Here is a 15,533-nt window from a genome sequence, read left to right as displayed (position 1 = left end):
ATTAAACATACGGACAAAACCTTTTCAAGCTAATTATTCCAGATTTGAAGGTGCTGTAAAAGAAAGCCTTAAAGCCAGTAAGAAGAGCTTCTAACATCTATCGGCTGTATAGTATAGTTATGTTGAAAATGAATGTAATAGAAAATATGAAACATCATTGTATCCAGTCTGTTTGACACGTAAAGAGTCCCACTTCATTTTATCTACTGTCTGATTGACTGTCAGATGTTAAATGCAGATAGAATGTGCCAGGAATGGGAATACAACCTAGGTGTAACAATAGATGAAGATGCCTGGGTTTGAATCAGGATGAAACTTCCTATAAATGCCACTTTTGAAAGAGACCAAGAGGCAGTGCTTAAGGCAGTGTTTCACTGGTACTACAGTCAAGCATTCTCACATCACGTTTACAACCTCATCTCATGGCTGGTGAAGCTGTAACAAGAGGGGGAAACTTTATACATTTATAGTGGGAGTGTTACAAGTTTACTGGGTTTTGGCAAAGCATATTTGATGTTCTTCATAGTATTATTGACCAGCCATTTTATTGCTTGATCATGAATGTTGCTATTTGAGAGGCAGTGTGGCTATTTCCCCACCTGAGACAAGTTCCAGTGCCATTTGATTCTGTCCTCATCAATGGTGAGTTGTTTCCCAGGAGGTGCCTGAGGATCCAGTTCCCCCACTTTAACCCTGATGTAGGATTCATTTGGGAAAGTCACCAAGTTTCTAATATCAAACCCACCTACTAATTCCCCATGTTTGTTAAATGCAATTTCATCTCCAGCACTATTATTGAATGACATCCTCTGAAGGTATGAGTGGAGCTAGAGAGAGAAAGAATGAGTTGTAAAATCTATAAAGGGTTGTAATATTATAACTACATTTACTTTGTGATGGCGAAATCACAACAAAGTGCAATCAGCTTTTGGTAGCAGATAGAGGAAGAGAGTGACAAATAATCAAATCAGTGGAAATTCAGGATTTGAAGGTACTTCTCAATATATTTAGGGAGGACAGCTAAGACTATTACAGTTGCTGGAGGCAAGAAGGCTTCCCCTAGAAAACTGAATTCTTGTTGAAATAAGGAGTGGGAAAAGAACACAAGCTTGGGCTAAATAAATGCAAGCAAACAATAAGATAATCTAAAAATGATTTCATTTTGCACATTGCTAAAAACATAAAGAGCAACAGTAAAACATTATTTAAATAGTTGAGTAGCAAGACTTTGGCTAAGGAGGTGCTTAGACTCTTGGATGACAAGAGAGTCAAATGTGTGCTAAAAGAAGAAAGCAGAGAAAGTAAATTATTTGCATCCTCTCCAACCTCTGCTTCTGATTATGGACTGTCCCTGCCCCCAGCCTCTCCCTGCTCACTAAACCCTGTTACCACTACAGCTTCCAATACCTCATCTTCCCAGACTGTTCCCTTTTCTCCCTCTGGCCACCCATCCCACCACCCACCACCCACCCCTGGCTCTGAGCCTTTTTCCATTGGCTGTTCCTTGGGGATTCCCCAGCTGACCCCTTCCACCACTCCTCTGCACATAGCCAGTCCATGACATTAATCTTATAGTCAAAATATGTAACTTCTCTTTCAGATCAGGCTCCATGCTTGAGGACTGGGGAGAGGCCAACATAACACTAACTATAAAAAAGGGATTCAGAGAAATCATGTAAATTACGTACTGGTTTGAGAGTGTCACCAAGTATAATGATATGATCCTGTTCTTGGTTTTTGCAAAATGTTAAAGTGGCTTACAATATAGTACCTCTCACCTGGAAGCTTCCCTTTCTTCTACCATTCTCTTAACCTTAACCTTTCCCTACCTGTCATTGAGTAGCCTTCCACCATCTATCTTAGGGTTGCCATATTTCAAAAAATAAAAACCACAGCACCCCAAAATTGTATGGCAACCCTAATCTTATCTGCTGCTTTCATGTAGATGTGGTTATTGGCTCCCAATGGCATCTCAGAAGGGAAGACACTGGAACAGTAACTGCATGTAAACTGCACACTTTATGAATGAGAATATTACCTTCCATGGTTCCCCATTCCAAGGACATGGCCACCCCCTGGCATCAGTTATTCTGTAGTTGTCTCTAGATGAGTACCTGAAGTGTAAGGCATGTGCCAGAGCATAGACAGCATTATAGATAGCATAACTGTGCCCCGTCATACTCATTGCAAAATAAGGAGCAGGAAGGCTGTCCAGCATCTCCTCTCCTGTACATGGGTTTGTGATGTCTGTTGGCTCCTTAGCGTTTGGAAATTTACAGCTGAATGCTTGTTCCCAGAAATCCTTGATAAAACCATCTTTATTTGTCCAAGAAGGACGTACATTCCGAAGAAACTCTTGGAAACCTTCTGGGTCACTGTAGCGAATTGCAAAGGATATAGCACCATGAAGCTCTTGTAAATCAATGCCAGCTATCTTTTGAATGCTAGATAATGTGAAGTCAATTTGGGCTGTTGTAATCCACACTTTTGCTGTAGATACCGTCTCCTGATATGCAGGATGCATTTCTTGAATTATTCTAGTTAATTCTATAGAAAATGGCAACCATAAAATAGAAGAAGTTTCTCCATATATAATAACTGCATCAGCTTTGCTCAGTGCAAAAGCTGGCAAAAGACTCCTTGTATCAGTACCAAACTTTCGTTCATCCAGGAAGTTATACAAATTTTCACGAATTCGTCTTATGAATGCTGAACAGATTTTATTCTGCAGAAGCATTGGCTCTATGGTCTGCAAAAAATGTCCTCCGCCTTCATCATCTATAGCCATCAGCCCTACCCATTTCCATCCAAAGTACAGAAGTAACTCAACAGTTCCTTGATACTGAAGGGCTTCATTGGGAACAATACGATAAAAGGAAGGGAACTTGATTTGATCATGCACTTCTTCTTGAAATGAACCATATGATATCTAAAACAAACAAATAAAAGTGCACCATTTCAGTGTGGGGGAGGAGCTCAGTGTCTCTACCTTACTAATGGGAAACTGCCTGGCATAACCTTCATCTAAGTCAACCATCCATCCATCCACACATGCATACCCAGAGATGCTGATGAGTTTGGTTGACTGGAGCCAGATGTAAATTTGCCCACCTAAAAATCTAACATCACTCACCCAGAAGACTTTACAGTGGTGCCCCGCAAGACGAATGCCTCACAAAATGAAAAACGCACAAGACGAAAGGGTTTTTCGTTTTTTGCGTCGCTTCGCAAGACAATTTTCCCTATGGGCTTGCTTCGCAAGACGAAACGTCTTGCGAGTTCTTGTGAGTTTGTTTCCTTTTTCTTTAAGCCGCTAAGCCGCTAAGCCGCTAATAGCCATGCTTCGCAAGACAAAAAAACTGCAAGACGAAGAGACTCACGGAACGGATTAATTTCGTCTTGCGAGGCACCACTGTATTTGGATCTGGTAACCATCTTTCCAAAATGAAATCCCCCTGTAAGAACAGGAGCATGAAACAGAAAGACATCAAATTTGACTCATTATCTAACCCAGGGGTAGTCAACCTTTTTATACCTACTGCCCACTAATGCATCTTTCTTGATGGTAAAATTTCCTTACTGCCCACTGCTCAACGGAAGGAGGATTCAGCTTGTGCCGTAGAAGCCCCTACCGCCCACCTAGAATCCTGAAACGCCCACTAATGGGTGGTAGGGACCAAGCTGACAAGCCCTGATCTAACCGGACAAAGATGCACAACAGCAAATCATCTAGTCCAAACCCTTGCAATGCAGGAATATTTTGCCCAACATGCGGCTTGAACCAATGACAGTCAAATTAACAGCCTCATGCTCCACCAACTGAGCCAACTTAGCAATCAACTACCTACTTCATTATGTTAGGTGACAAGATAATAATAAGGAAAAAAAAAGACTTTACTTTTTTGTGTCACCAAATTCCTAAACGAAAGGGGTAAATTCCCTTTGTTTTGATATTCAAACCCTACCTGTGGAATCCTGTATAGACCTAAGATGTCTGCCATTGCTGAGGAGGTCTCAGAGCTTAGTCCCCCAATGACTCCTATTACATTTTCCTGGATACCACATTTGTAGTTGGGTACAAAGTTATGTGAGTTAGACAGCAGGTTTTGGGTGTTGTGGTAGGTCATCCTTGAATCAGTATAGCTGTCATAGATGTGGAACCCCAGAGTGACGTTAGGCAATACCTTGGGATTCCCATTGATCTCTGCCACAGCAAACATCAGGGCTAGGATGTGCTGGTAGAACCTTGTCGTCATGCTGCAAATGAAGGGACTTTCATTGGAAAATTAAACAAAGTTATTTTAACACTGTTTTCATCTAGATATGAGAGCTGAAATTGCCCAAGTGTGAAGAGAGGACACAGCCAACAAAGTTAGTCATTAGCTAAATTCAGTTGGCAAGAAAACAACTGTGCTATGATTGTTAGAATTATATAATTCTGCATTTGGAGCTTCCTTCAACCAGAGTTTTAGTATCTCAGAGTACATCAATTGTGGAATTATCTATATAGATGGGATGGAATATTTCCTTGTATTTCACTGCCTTTGTTTGTAATATTTCATCCATTTCCCCCCCTTTAACACTATACAGTTTCAGCAATGAACATTAACTGTGCCACAAAAGTGTGATAATGAGTTTGGAATCACTGCTACTAAAAATGCACCAGTTTCACACATGTTTGTGTACCTTCAGCACCTTCCTTTAAAAAAATTGAAACCCAATTTTGAGTGGACATAGAACGGAATGCAGCCATCTAGCTCAGCATTTTCTACACAGATTACTTTCATGTTGCAGAGTGGGAGTCTTTGTCAGCCCTGCCAGTGGATGCCAATAATTTAAACTACAACCCTTTACATGAAAAGCATGTCCTGGAACACTTCCTTACTGCTGTTCCCTATAGGCAGACACAGACAGGACATACGTTCTGAATGGTGTGTGCATTGACCTCCACTCTGTGCATTTAACTTGACATATTTGGTGTTTCTAGCTAGTAATCTATTTAGGAATGAAAGCATGAACTTTATTTTTAATCTGGGATTTGTCTGATTCCCCCCCAATACACACACACACACACACACACACACACACACATTTCTTCCTGAAATGACTGCAGTAAACCAACAAAAAAGAGACAAAGAAATAACTGATGTGTCTGATTTCTCCAGATTTATGCTTTGTCTGATCTCTCCTGCTCTCTCATTCAGCTGATCTCTCTCCCTCTCTGCATGGTTTCTGCCTGAAAATGGCTGCTGTTGACCAGGAAAGAGCAAACAAGTGAGGAAGGAAGGAAGGAAGGAAGGAAGGAAGGAAGGAAGGAAGGAAGGAAGGGGGCAAGTGATGGCTGTTCAAATATCTGAATCTGCAGACTGTATAGAGAAGTTTGGACATAATTCTTTACATTCAAATCAGTGAATCTCCACTTAGAGAGTAGGCAGATAATGGGACCTTTTTCAAAGAAATCAAGGAAACCTGAATTCAAAGAAACATGCAGTCAACTGTACAAACATAAAGAGCCACTAACACATGCACACACCACAGTTTTATAGAAGGAAACAATTCCTTACAAAGGGTCCTGAATCAGTTCTGGGGAAGGTTGCTCCGTGAATAAAACTTTAGAGAAAACATAATGCATAAGAGTTGTCATCCCACCAATGAGAAGATCACCTGGCTCATACCAGTCATGTGGAACACGTACAGGTTTCTTTCTGCTGCAGCTAATACAATGCACTTTACACACCATGTTTGGAAGCAGAAGGAGAAAAATCACCATCCTAATAGTAACCTTCTGTCCACACATGAAATCTCCCATGTCTCTCAGTTTACCATATCATTAGAACTATTGACCTCATTTGAGCAAGATGACTTTATTAGCAGCTGACTCTGCCAACACACTACTCAAAGGGACTCCTATCCACCTTAACCTTAACCTCAACAATATCACGAAAGCATACCTTGAATGCCAATTAAACTACATAAATTTGAAAGGTGAGCTCTACACTGAAAGTGAGAATCTGGTCAAAATGACACAGCCCTAACTCTCTCTATTCCCTAATCTTAGCTGTCTATGGAACACTGGGGAACTTATAATCATTTCAGACTTTCCAGCTGAATGTTTTCCCCTTCTGTGAAGCCACTGGAGCTTTGGTCAATTGAATTGATTATACTAATTTAGATAATTGCAGGGGAAATAATAACTTCTGCAATGTTCTTGCCTGCTGAAAATTTGTTACAACACAGAGTTGGAAGGGAACTTCAAGGTTGCCCCTGGGTATGGGGGTTATTATTTTGTTTGTTATTATCTTAAGTGTTGTGTTTTATATTGCAAACTGCCCTGTGATCTTTGGATAAAGGGTGATATATAAATGTGATAAATAATAATAATTTTATACTTTTATAATATTTATTAATAGTCCAGCACCATTATGGGAATTCCGTAACCACAAAGTCCCCACAGATCCTGTGAACAAATTCTTTGTGATGAGAATTTGTGCAAGAACCTCTAACTTTGCTGCACTTCTCAAAGCTTGAACTTCTCAAATCTGAGAGCATATAATGCTACATTTTCTGCACTGGTTACTGGCATCTTTGAAGTGTTTCAGAGTGAAGCTGCCAGAACAGCATCTAAAACAAACAGGCAATGATTCTACAATCCAATAAAATAAAAAAAAGCAATTTGATTCATCTGCATATCTAGGAAAAGAACATAAATAAAGTTACAAACTATTCTATCAGTTATAACTTTTTTCGTATCAATTGCTCTCTGTTGTTCAGGTCAGGTCTCAGAAGAATGATGTAGCATTTGGGGGAAAAGATGCAACAAAGTAACCCAGCACTTGAAGCCAAGATAGAGAAGATCTCCACGGCCACCATGTATTTTCCTCTTGTGCTCAGGTAAGTTGGAACAAAAGTCAGCCAAACACTGCAAAAGACCAGCATGCTGAACGTGATGAACTTGGCTTCATTAAAAGTGTCTGGCAACTTTCTGGCTAGGAAGGCCATGGTAAAACTGACAATGGCCAGGAAGCCCATATAGCCCAAGACACAATAGAACATAGTAGCTGACCCTTCGTTACACAAAAAAACTATTTCTTCTGCCATTGAGTGCATGTCCAAATCTGGGGATGGTGGAGAGGTTGTCAGCCAGAGAGTGCAGATGCCCACCTGAATGGTGGAGGAGAAGAGAACTATGGAATAAGCCAATTTTTGTCCCAACCATTTCCTCATCCTGGATCCTGGTTTGGTGGCCATGAATGCCAAGACCACAGATATGGTTTTGGCCAAGATGCTAGAGAGCGCCACAGAGAAGATGATGCCAAAAGAAGTTTGTCGGAGAAGGCATGTTGCCTCATTAGGCATTCCAATGAACAGTAAGGAGCAGAGGAAAGATAAGAGGAGACAGATGAGGAGAATGTAGGTGAGGCTTCTATTATTGGCTTTGACTATGGCAGTGTCCTGGTGCTTGATGAAGACGCTAAGCACCAGAAGTGTAATCAGAGACAACAGAAGTGCAAAGGAAGTTGAAATAATTGTCAAAATGTCATCATATGCTAGGAAATTTGGAATCTTGAAAATGCATTGATCCTTGGCTTTGTTTGGATATTGATCTTCTGGACATCTGAGACAAGTTTCTTTGACTAAGAAAAGAAATGAATAAAAAACACTAAGTGTTAAGAACTGCCTCGCCAGGCATCTACCAAAACTAAGCATATTTCACAAGGGGAAAGGTAAACATTTTCTGACCAAGATGCTTGAAAAAATGCCATCCGTCATATTTTCAATTTACCTACGTTTCCCCAACCAAATTCTATACAGATTTTGCTATTGCATCATGACTAGAGCGATTACTAACAAAGTCCTGACAAGTGATATTTATCTTCCTTGTTTCCTGATAGTCCTATATACAGTACTTAAACTTTTACTGTTATTGTCACACTGCAGTTGTGACTGCAGTTGTGTGGCCACTAACAGATGTCACTAAGAAATACAGCATGACAACACTCTTAGAGGTTAGTGAGCAAGAGAGCAGTGTGTGTGTGGCTGAAGTTGCTGAGAGGGCAGGTAGTTGGGCAAAAGAAGCTGGCAAGTGAGTGGTGGTGGAGCCCATAGCAGTCAGGATGGGCAGTGAAGGCTGTCAAAAAAGTTGTGGGGGCAGGAGACCTCCAAACCTAACTGCTGTCTGTAGGAAAGGAGAGAGAAAAGTATTCACCACCCATCATATATATCCACTATAACTCCTTTCTGTTCAAAAGAGAGCTGATAGGGGAAATATTTCTGTATTTTGGATATCAACTCAGTCTTCTCGAATTCAGATTACCCGAGTTTGTGCTCCGGTAATCGTTTATTTTGCCTCAGCACTGCAATTCAGGAGTTTTGAGCGTATTGCATTATTGTCTTTTAAAATGATATTTATTTCTCTGATTGGTTAACCTTACAATTTTTTCTCTTTGGTAATCATTAACTATGCTTGCTTAATTAAATTGCCTAACTTTAGAAAATGAGACTCTTTCACGAGGCCTAAATATTCTGTTTTCTGAATACAGAGAGGAAGCCCTGCCTTCATTCCTCTCCACCGTGACAGTTGTTTCTAGGATAATTTAAGGTGCTGCTTTAAGCATTGAAGAAAATGTTAGATACGTAAAATGTATGCTTAAGATTTTACCCTGAGCAGAACAGATGTGGCATGGGGGTGTGTGTAGGTGTCACATTTTCTAAACAAGGGGAGATTTCCTAGAGAGGGCTGAAGCAAAAACTCCTCCTCTTCATTTTTACAGGTCACCTACACTAGGCGGAAACAGTTTCTGTTACTTTCATTTTTAAGCCATTGGATTTTCCCAGAAAAGTTTCCAAAGTTATTGCTTATTCAAAATCACACAGTTTCCCGAGTGTTGCAACTTCATTTTGGGGCATGAGTACAAATTCCTACCTTAACATGTTTTCTCTGTTATCTGTGATGCAATGACAATGGAAGGACATTCTATATCTTATGGCATCAAAGTTACATGGGAACTTTGTTATGTTAACTTGTGTCATTTGTTATTCTAGCAAGCTTCACCTTACTTTTTTTTAACAGAAAATAAGTGCTCATATCTATGTAAGCAGGAAGAACAAATATTATTGCTATCATTTCATAAAACGTACAAAGCTAATTAAAAGAAGCTTGCAGAAGAACTGGTCAGAGTTTACTGCAGTCAGTGGTATAGTTTGGTAAATCTTAGCATGACATCTCCTACCCTTCTCATTTGAGAACATCCCATCTGGACATGGAGCACAATCATAGCAGCAAAATTTCTCCCCCTCCTTCTTTTTCTTGCCATTACCAGGTTGGCATTCATCATTGTATACTGAAAGGGGTGGTACCTATCCAAGAAAGAAAGAAAGAAAGAAAGAAAGAAAGAAAGAAAGAAAGAAAGAAAGAAAGAAAGAAAAGTTTAGCAATAAAAATGTTCAGAGAATTCCTCTTACATCAGATGATCCTTCAGCACACAGTAATGTTGATGACATTGTTGCTGTGTACACCATACATTAAAAACATATATATATCACACCCACTCTATAGGATCCTGGAGACTATAGTTTCTTTAGGGTGCTGGGAATTGCAGCTCTGTGGGGAGTAAAGTAGAATTCTTTGGGAGAGTTATGTTGTTGGATGTGACTGGAGGCAACCTTATAATATTATGTGCATCAGGTTCAGGCCTGCTTTTGTAAATGAATGAACCTTAGCTATCCCTATGGATGGCATCTACAGTGAGGAAAACAGGGGGAGTGTGACCCTATTGATTCTCCTGGACCTCTCAGTGCCCTTCAGTACCATTGACCTTAGTGTCTTCCTAGATCCCCTCTGTGAACTGGGAGTTGGTCGCACTTCCTTCCAGTAGACTAATTGCCATTGGGGCAGAGAATAGCATTTGGAGATCACCTTTTGAACTCTTCACTCTTGCACAAAATAGAACAGGGCACCATTTTGTCTCCAGTGCTATTTTACTACCCACATGAAGCTGCTAGGGTTGGTCATTAGGGTTCATGAACCCAGTGTCCATCTAGTACGCTTTGGAGACATAGCTCAGTTTCTTGGTCTTATCTGATTCAGGAGTGCCTGCAGTAATGGGCTAGATTAAGGCTGGCAAAGTGAAACTGAATCCTGCGGGTAAGTGGTTTCCAGGTTTAGGAAATTTCCAAATTGTCTGTTCTGGAGTGGGTCACACTCCCTCTGAAGAATCAGGTATATGTGTGACATTTGTCCCATTAAACTTTAATTAGTTTAATGTAAATGCCCAGTGCACTTCCTTCTTTAAAAGTCTCACCACGGCAGAGGATTTCGCGCAGCAGCTAAGAAGGGCAGGAGAGGCAGCATCTTCCCAAAAAGGAGTCCTGGAGCATGCGGTTTGTAAATCAAAAATAAGGTTTATTTACAAAACACCAAAAAACAACCCTGGCGACGAACCACACATCTCAGCAAAACACACACCCAAAAGGGAGAAGGGGGAAGAACAAACAAACAGGGGGACTATTTATACAGACTCATGTTCCTGGAAGCCTAATGACCTCCAGCTGCTCAGTGATTAGAGCGTTTCTGCTACTCTTTTAACCCTTTGATAGCAACACCCCCTCTCGCTCGTAACACTGAGCTGTACCAACCTTAATACAAATTTAAACCTGAACAGAAACATTTATGAGATTGCGGACTCAAAGCTTTTGTAAAACCGTCTGCGAGATTTTCTTGGCTTGGACAATACTTTAGTTCAATTAAACCTTGTTTTACACTTTGGCATACATTTTGATAACGGATATCCAAGTGTTTTGTGTGCGCCTTGAATTGACCTGATTTAGCTAGTTTAATACAAGGTTGATTGTCTTCCCACACTCTGATAGGTAGGGAACATTCTCCAAACAATTCTTGTACCAGTTGCTTATAAAATTCCAGTTCTCTACATATATCTGATAATGCATTGAACTCAGATTCAGTTGAACTTAAAGCTATAAGTGATTGTTTTCTTGATCTCCAACCAATTAGTGCATTTCCAAATTTTATCGCCATTCCTGACACTGATTTTCTATCTGGTCCAGCATCTGCCCAACTGCTGTCGGCCCAACATTCAAGTTGTGTGCTGCCCTCTGCTGATAGTTTTAAGCGAAAGCTTTTGGTAGTTTGAAGATACCTTAAAACTCTTTTTACTCCTTGCCAAGCATGCATTGATGGTTTTTCAGCTTGTCTACACAGCATGTTGACAGCATATGTTATATCGGGCCGAGTCCACTGTGCAATGTGGAGTAGACTGCCTATCGCTGACTGGTAAACCCCGGGATTACAGAACTCTGCCTTTTGCTCAGTTTGAGCATCCTTTGTGTAACTTAACTCCATTGGGGTTTTAACACCAGCACAGTTGTTCATTTTAAACCTTTCCAGCAACTGCTGGATTTTAGCTTCTTGGCTAAGCCAATAGTTACCATTTTCATCTTGCTGAATTTTAACTCCTAGATAAACAGATACATTGCCTAGTGATTTTATCTGAAACCTTTCTCCAAGCTTTGTGGCAAATTGTTGTGCAAGTTTATCATCCTTTCCACTGTATAATAAATCGTCAACAAATATCAAAACTGCTTCTTGTTCACATCCCGAGCCTTTTAGATAAAGACACGCATCTGCTGCGCTCTTTCTGAACCCCATGCTCTCTAGAGCATCGTTTAAGCAGGAATTCCAATTACGGGCGGACTGTTTCAACCCATAAATGGATTTGTGTAGGCGCCAGACCTGGTTTGGCTTGTCTCCTTCAAAACCTGGTGGTGGTGTCATATAGACTTCCTCCTGTAAGTCTGCATTTAAATAAGCCACATTGACATCAAAATGAAACAGCTTATTACCCTTCTTAGCTGAAGAGGCTAGAAGCATTCTTAATGACTCCGATCTTGAAGTAGGGGCATAGATTTGAGAATAGTGAACACCTTTGCGCTGCGAAAACCCTTTTGCAACTAGCCGGGCTTTATATTGCAACTCTTCAGTAGTTGTGGGCTTTAAACGATATACCCATCGACAACCTACAGCTTGTTGCCCTTTCGGAAGCTCTGTACTTGTAAACACACCGAGAGACTTCATTGAAGCCATCTCTTTTTCCATTGCTTCCTGCCACTTTACGGCTTCTGAGCTTGGAAGCTGTTGTACTTCCATATAGCTTTCTGGCTCACACTGTGCCATATTTACGTATACACTTGTCACCTTAAACCGCTCTGGCGGCTTGCCCTTCGTGGCGCGTTTTGACCTGCGCAATTGCTCCTCTTGTGCCCCCTCTGACCGTTGGCTGTCAGAATCTGTCTCAGACTTTATGTCTGGACGTGCCTCTAGGGATAAAGACCTCCGTTTAGATACCTCCCTTGGGCTTGGTGTTGCAGGTGACCTGCTTTGCTTTTGCTGTCTGCTAGGCCTACTGACTGGCGAAGTTGGAGCACTCCTAGATTCTGGCTTTTCTACCTTAGGAGAAGAACCTCGTGCCTGATCAGAATCTGCATCTGAACCGTGTGCACCATCCCCTTCTGGCTCATCACTCTCTGGACTTTCTTTCTCAGCATGAATGCCTAAATCATCTCTCAAAATGTCAGGGTTAGCGTGTAAGTGAGTCCATCCGGACTGCTCACAAAAATCAGCGCTCCTACTGAGGACCACTCTTGTAGTATCCCCACCTGGGTCCACAAACCTCCAAGATTTGGCATGTGGTTCGTTCCCGCAAAAGATGAGTTTCCTAGGCCTTGGACTTCCCTTTTTCCTTAACGCTTTTGGGATAAGTACATAGGCTTGAGATCCAAACACCCGAAAGTAATTAACTTTGGGCTTCTTCCCATATAAAGCAAAATAAGGCGTAGTATCAATTACCGAATTATATACTCGGTTCAGAATATGAGTAGCCGCCTGCCAGGCTTCCGCCCAGTAACTCTGAGGAAGTTTAGCATCAAACAACATAGAGTTTGCCAACTCTTGCAGAACCCTATTTTTACGTTCGGCCACGCCTCCTTCTTGGGGGGAATAAGGTGTAGACAGACGATGCTTAATTCCCTTTTTCTTAAAGAAATTCTGCAACACAGACCCGGTAAATTCTGACCCTCTGTCTGTCTGAAAAGCAAGTACTCTAGTACCGAATTCAAGTTCTACCGCATGAACCCAATTTTTAACTGTTTCTGCAGTATCTGCTTTTGTTTTGAGAGGAAAAAACCATGTAACCTTTGTTTTGTCATTCGAGAGACACACTGCATACTTCGAACCTCCCATGCTAGCAACAGGCATTGGGCCACACAGGTCCATATGCACAAGTTGGAATACTTTGTCAGATTTCCTATCTGAACTGGGATAGCTGCATCTATGAACCTTCGCACTTTTGCATGCAGTACAATCCAAATACTTAGTACATTTGTTCAATTTGCACCCTTCTGATAATTCAGGTTGCCTTTTAACATACTGAAAATTAATATGCCCTAAACGGCGGTGCCATAAATGAACACAAGAATTATGGGTAGGCGTGTTCACACAACCAGCATGAACCTGTTCAACTTCATCTGGACTTGTCTCAAAATAATATAACCCATTTCTGCATTCCACCTGCAAAAGAGATACGTTATTCTTTGAAATAGTGCAAACCCCATTTTCAAACACAGTTTTAAACCCATTTCTATCAAGTTCTGACACAGACAAAATACACCCCTTCAGTCCCTTTAGCACGTAGGCATCAATTTCTGTTTGCAAACAATTCAAGAACACTGTGCCTACAGTCTCTAAGGAACGTTTAGTTGAATCTGCCATTGTCACAACTTTAGGGGTTTGCAAATGTCTGCAATTCTGCAAACGGACACTAGATGGCGCCACCAGGTGGTGAGATGCACCACTGTCGATCAACCAGCGTAGATTGCTGCCTTGGCCACGCCCTTGCATCAACGCCATTGCTGAAGCCATGTGCTGTGTGCTGTGGGAGTAGCCACGACCTCCTCCTCTTCTTCGACGTCCCCTGGAACTCCTTGTCTGGTAACTAGGGGTAACGGCCTTGTTGCTGTCTTGACCAGGTTCACGTGTGCAATTCCTGATTAGGTGGGAAGGGGAACCACAGCGAAAACAGTGTCTAGCTGCAAAAGCATTTACTGTGTGCTCAAACTCAGCATCAACACTCTTAGGCACAGCATAACTCCCCTTTAAAGACAAACCTCTTTCTCTTTGCCTTTTATCCTGTTCATCCGCAAGCCGAGAAGAAATGTATTCAAGGGTTAATTCAGTTGAAGGCATAGCTTCCAAAGTTAGAGCTAGAGTCTCATAGCTTTTATCAAGAGAAGACAACAATATGTATGACTGCTGCTCCATAGAGAAAGGAATGCCCAGCTGTCTTAGTTGATTAAAGGCAGACACCATTTTGGCAATATGTTCTTTCACACACGCTCCCGGTTGGAGACGTAAATCAAACAAACATCTTGTAGCATGGATCTTGGCCCCCGCAGTGTTTCTGGAATTTAACCGCTGCAGAACCGTCCAGACCTCATGCGTGTTCTTTAACTCAGAAACATAAGGCATTTGCTCTGGTCCCACTGCCAAAACTAGTAGACCTTGGGCTTTCCTGTCGCGTTTCTGTGAAGCTGCTGCTGCTGCTTTGGCTTCTGCAGACGCGTCTGCAGCTGCCTGTAAAGGCGGTGCTTCAGTACAGCTCCACAACTCTTTTGCTTGCAACCAAACCCTTACTCTAGCCTTCCAATCTTGCCAATTTTTCCCATTGAGTCGCGTAAACGGGACAGTAAAACTTTCCTGGGACTCTGCCATCCTCCCTGGGGCTTAGGAACGATACTCACACACCTGTAGACCGTCTCCCAGCTGCTGAGGTGGCTCCTTGAGGAATCAGACGTCTTCCAGCGAGTACAAACTGCGCAGTGCCTCTTTAAAACTTTTCTAGGCACGTTGCAGGACTCAAGCTGCTTTGGAGGCTTTCGTTGTCGGCAACCGCTTCTGTCTTCACTCCAGTCCTTGCATAAATCACTCTGAACTGCTCTCCTTATCTCCTTCTTGACGTACAAACATCCATAACCTGTCCCATTAAACTTTAATTAGTTTAATGTAAATGCCCAGTGCACTTCCTTCTTTAAAAGTCTCACCACGGCAGAGGATTTCGCGCAGCAGCTAAGAAGGGCAGGAGAGGCAGCATCTTCCCAAAAAGGAGTCCTGGAGCATGCGGTTTGTAAATCAAAAATAAGGTTTATTTACAAAACACCAAAAAACAACCCTGGCGACGAACCACACATCTCAGCAAAACACACACCCAAAAGGGAGAAGGGGGAAGAACAAACAAACAGGGGGACTATTTATACAGACTCATGTTCCTGGAAGCCTAATGACCTCCAGCTGCTCAGTGATTAGAGCGTTTCTGCTACTCTTTTAACCCTTTGATAGCAACAACATTTAGGCCCTTTTAGGCTAGGTGTGTCTTTAATTAACTTTGGCTCATGTGCCAGATCAAACCTTGTCTGGGTAAGAATAACTTGGGCATTGTGGTTTGTGTCCTTATAACCTCAAAGCT

Source organism: Podarcis melisellensis (assembly GCF_964234715.1).
Source record: "Podarcis melisellensis genome assembly, chromosome: 13".
NCBI classification, from domain to species: Eukaryota; Metazoa; Chordata; class Lepidosauria; order Squamata; family Lacertidae; genus Podarcis; species Podarcis melisellensis.
Note: the sequence above shows the minus strand (reverse complement) of the source record.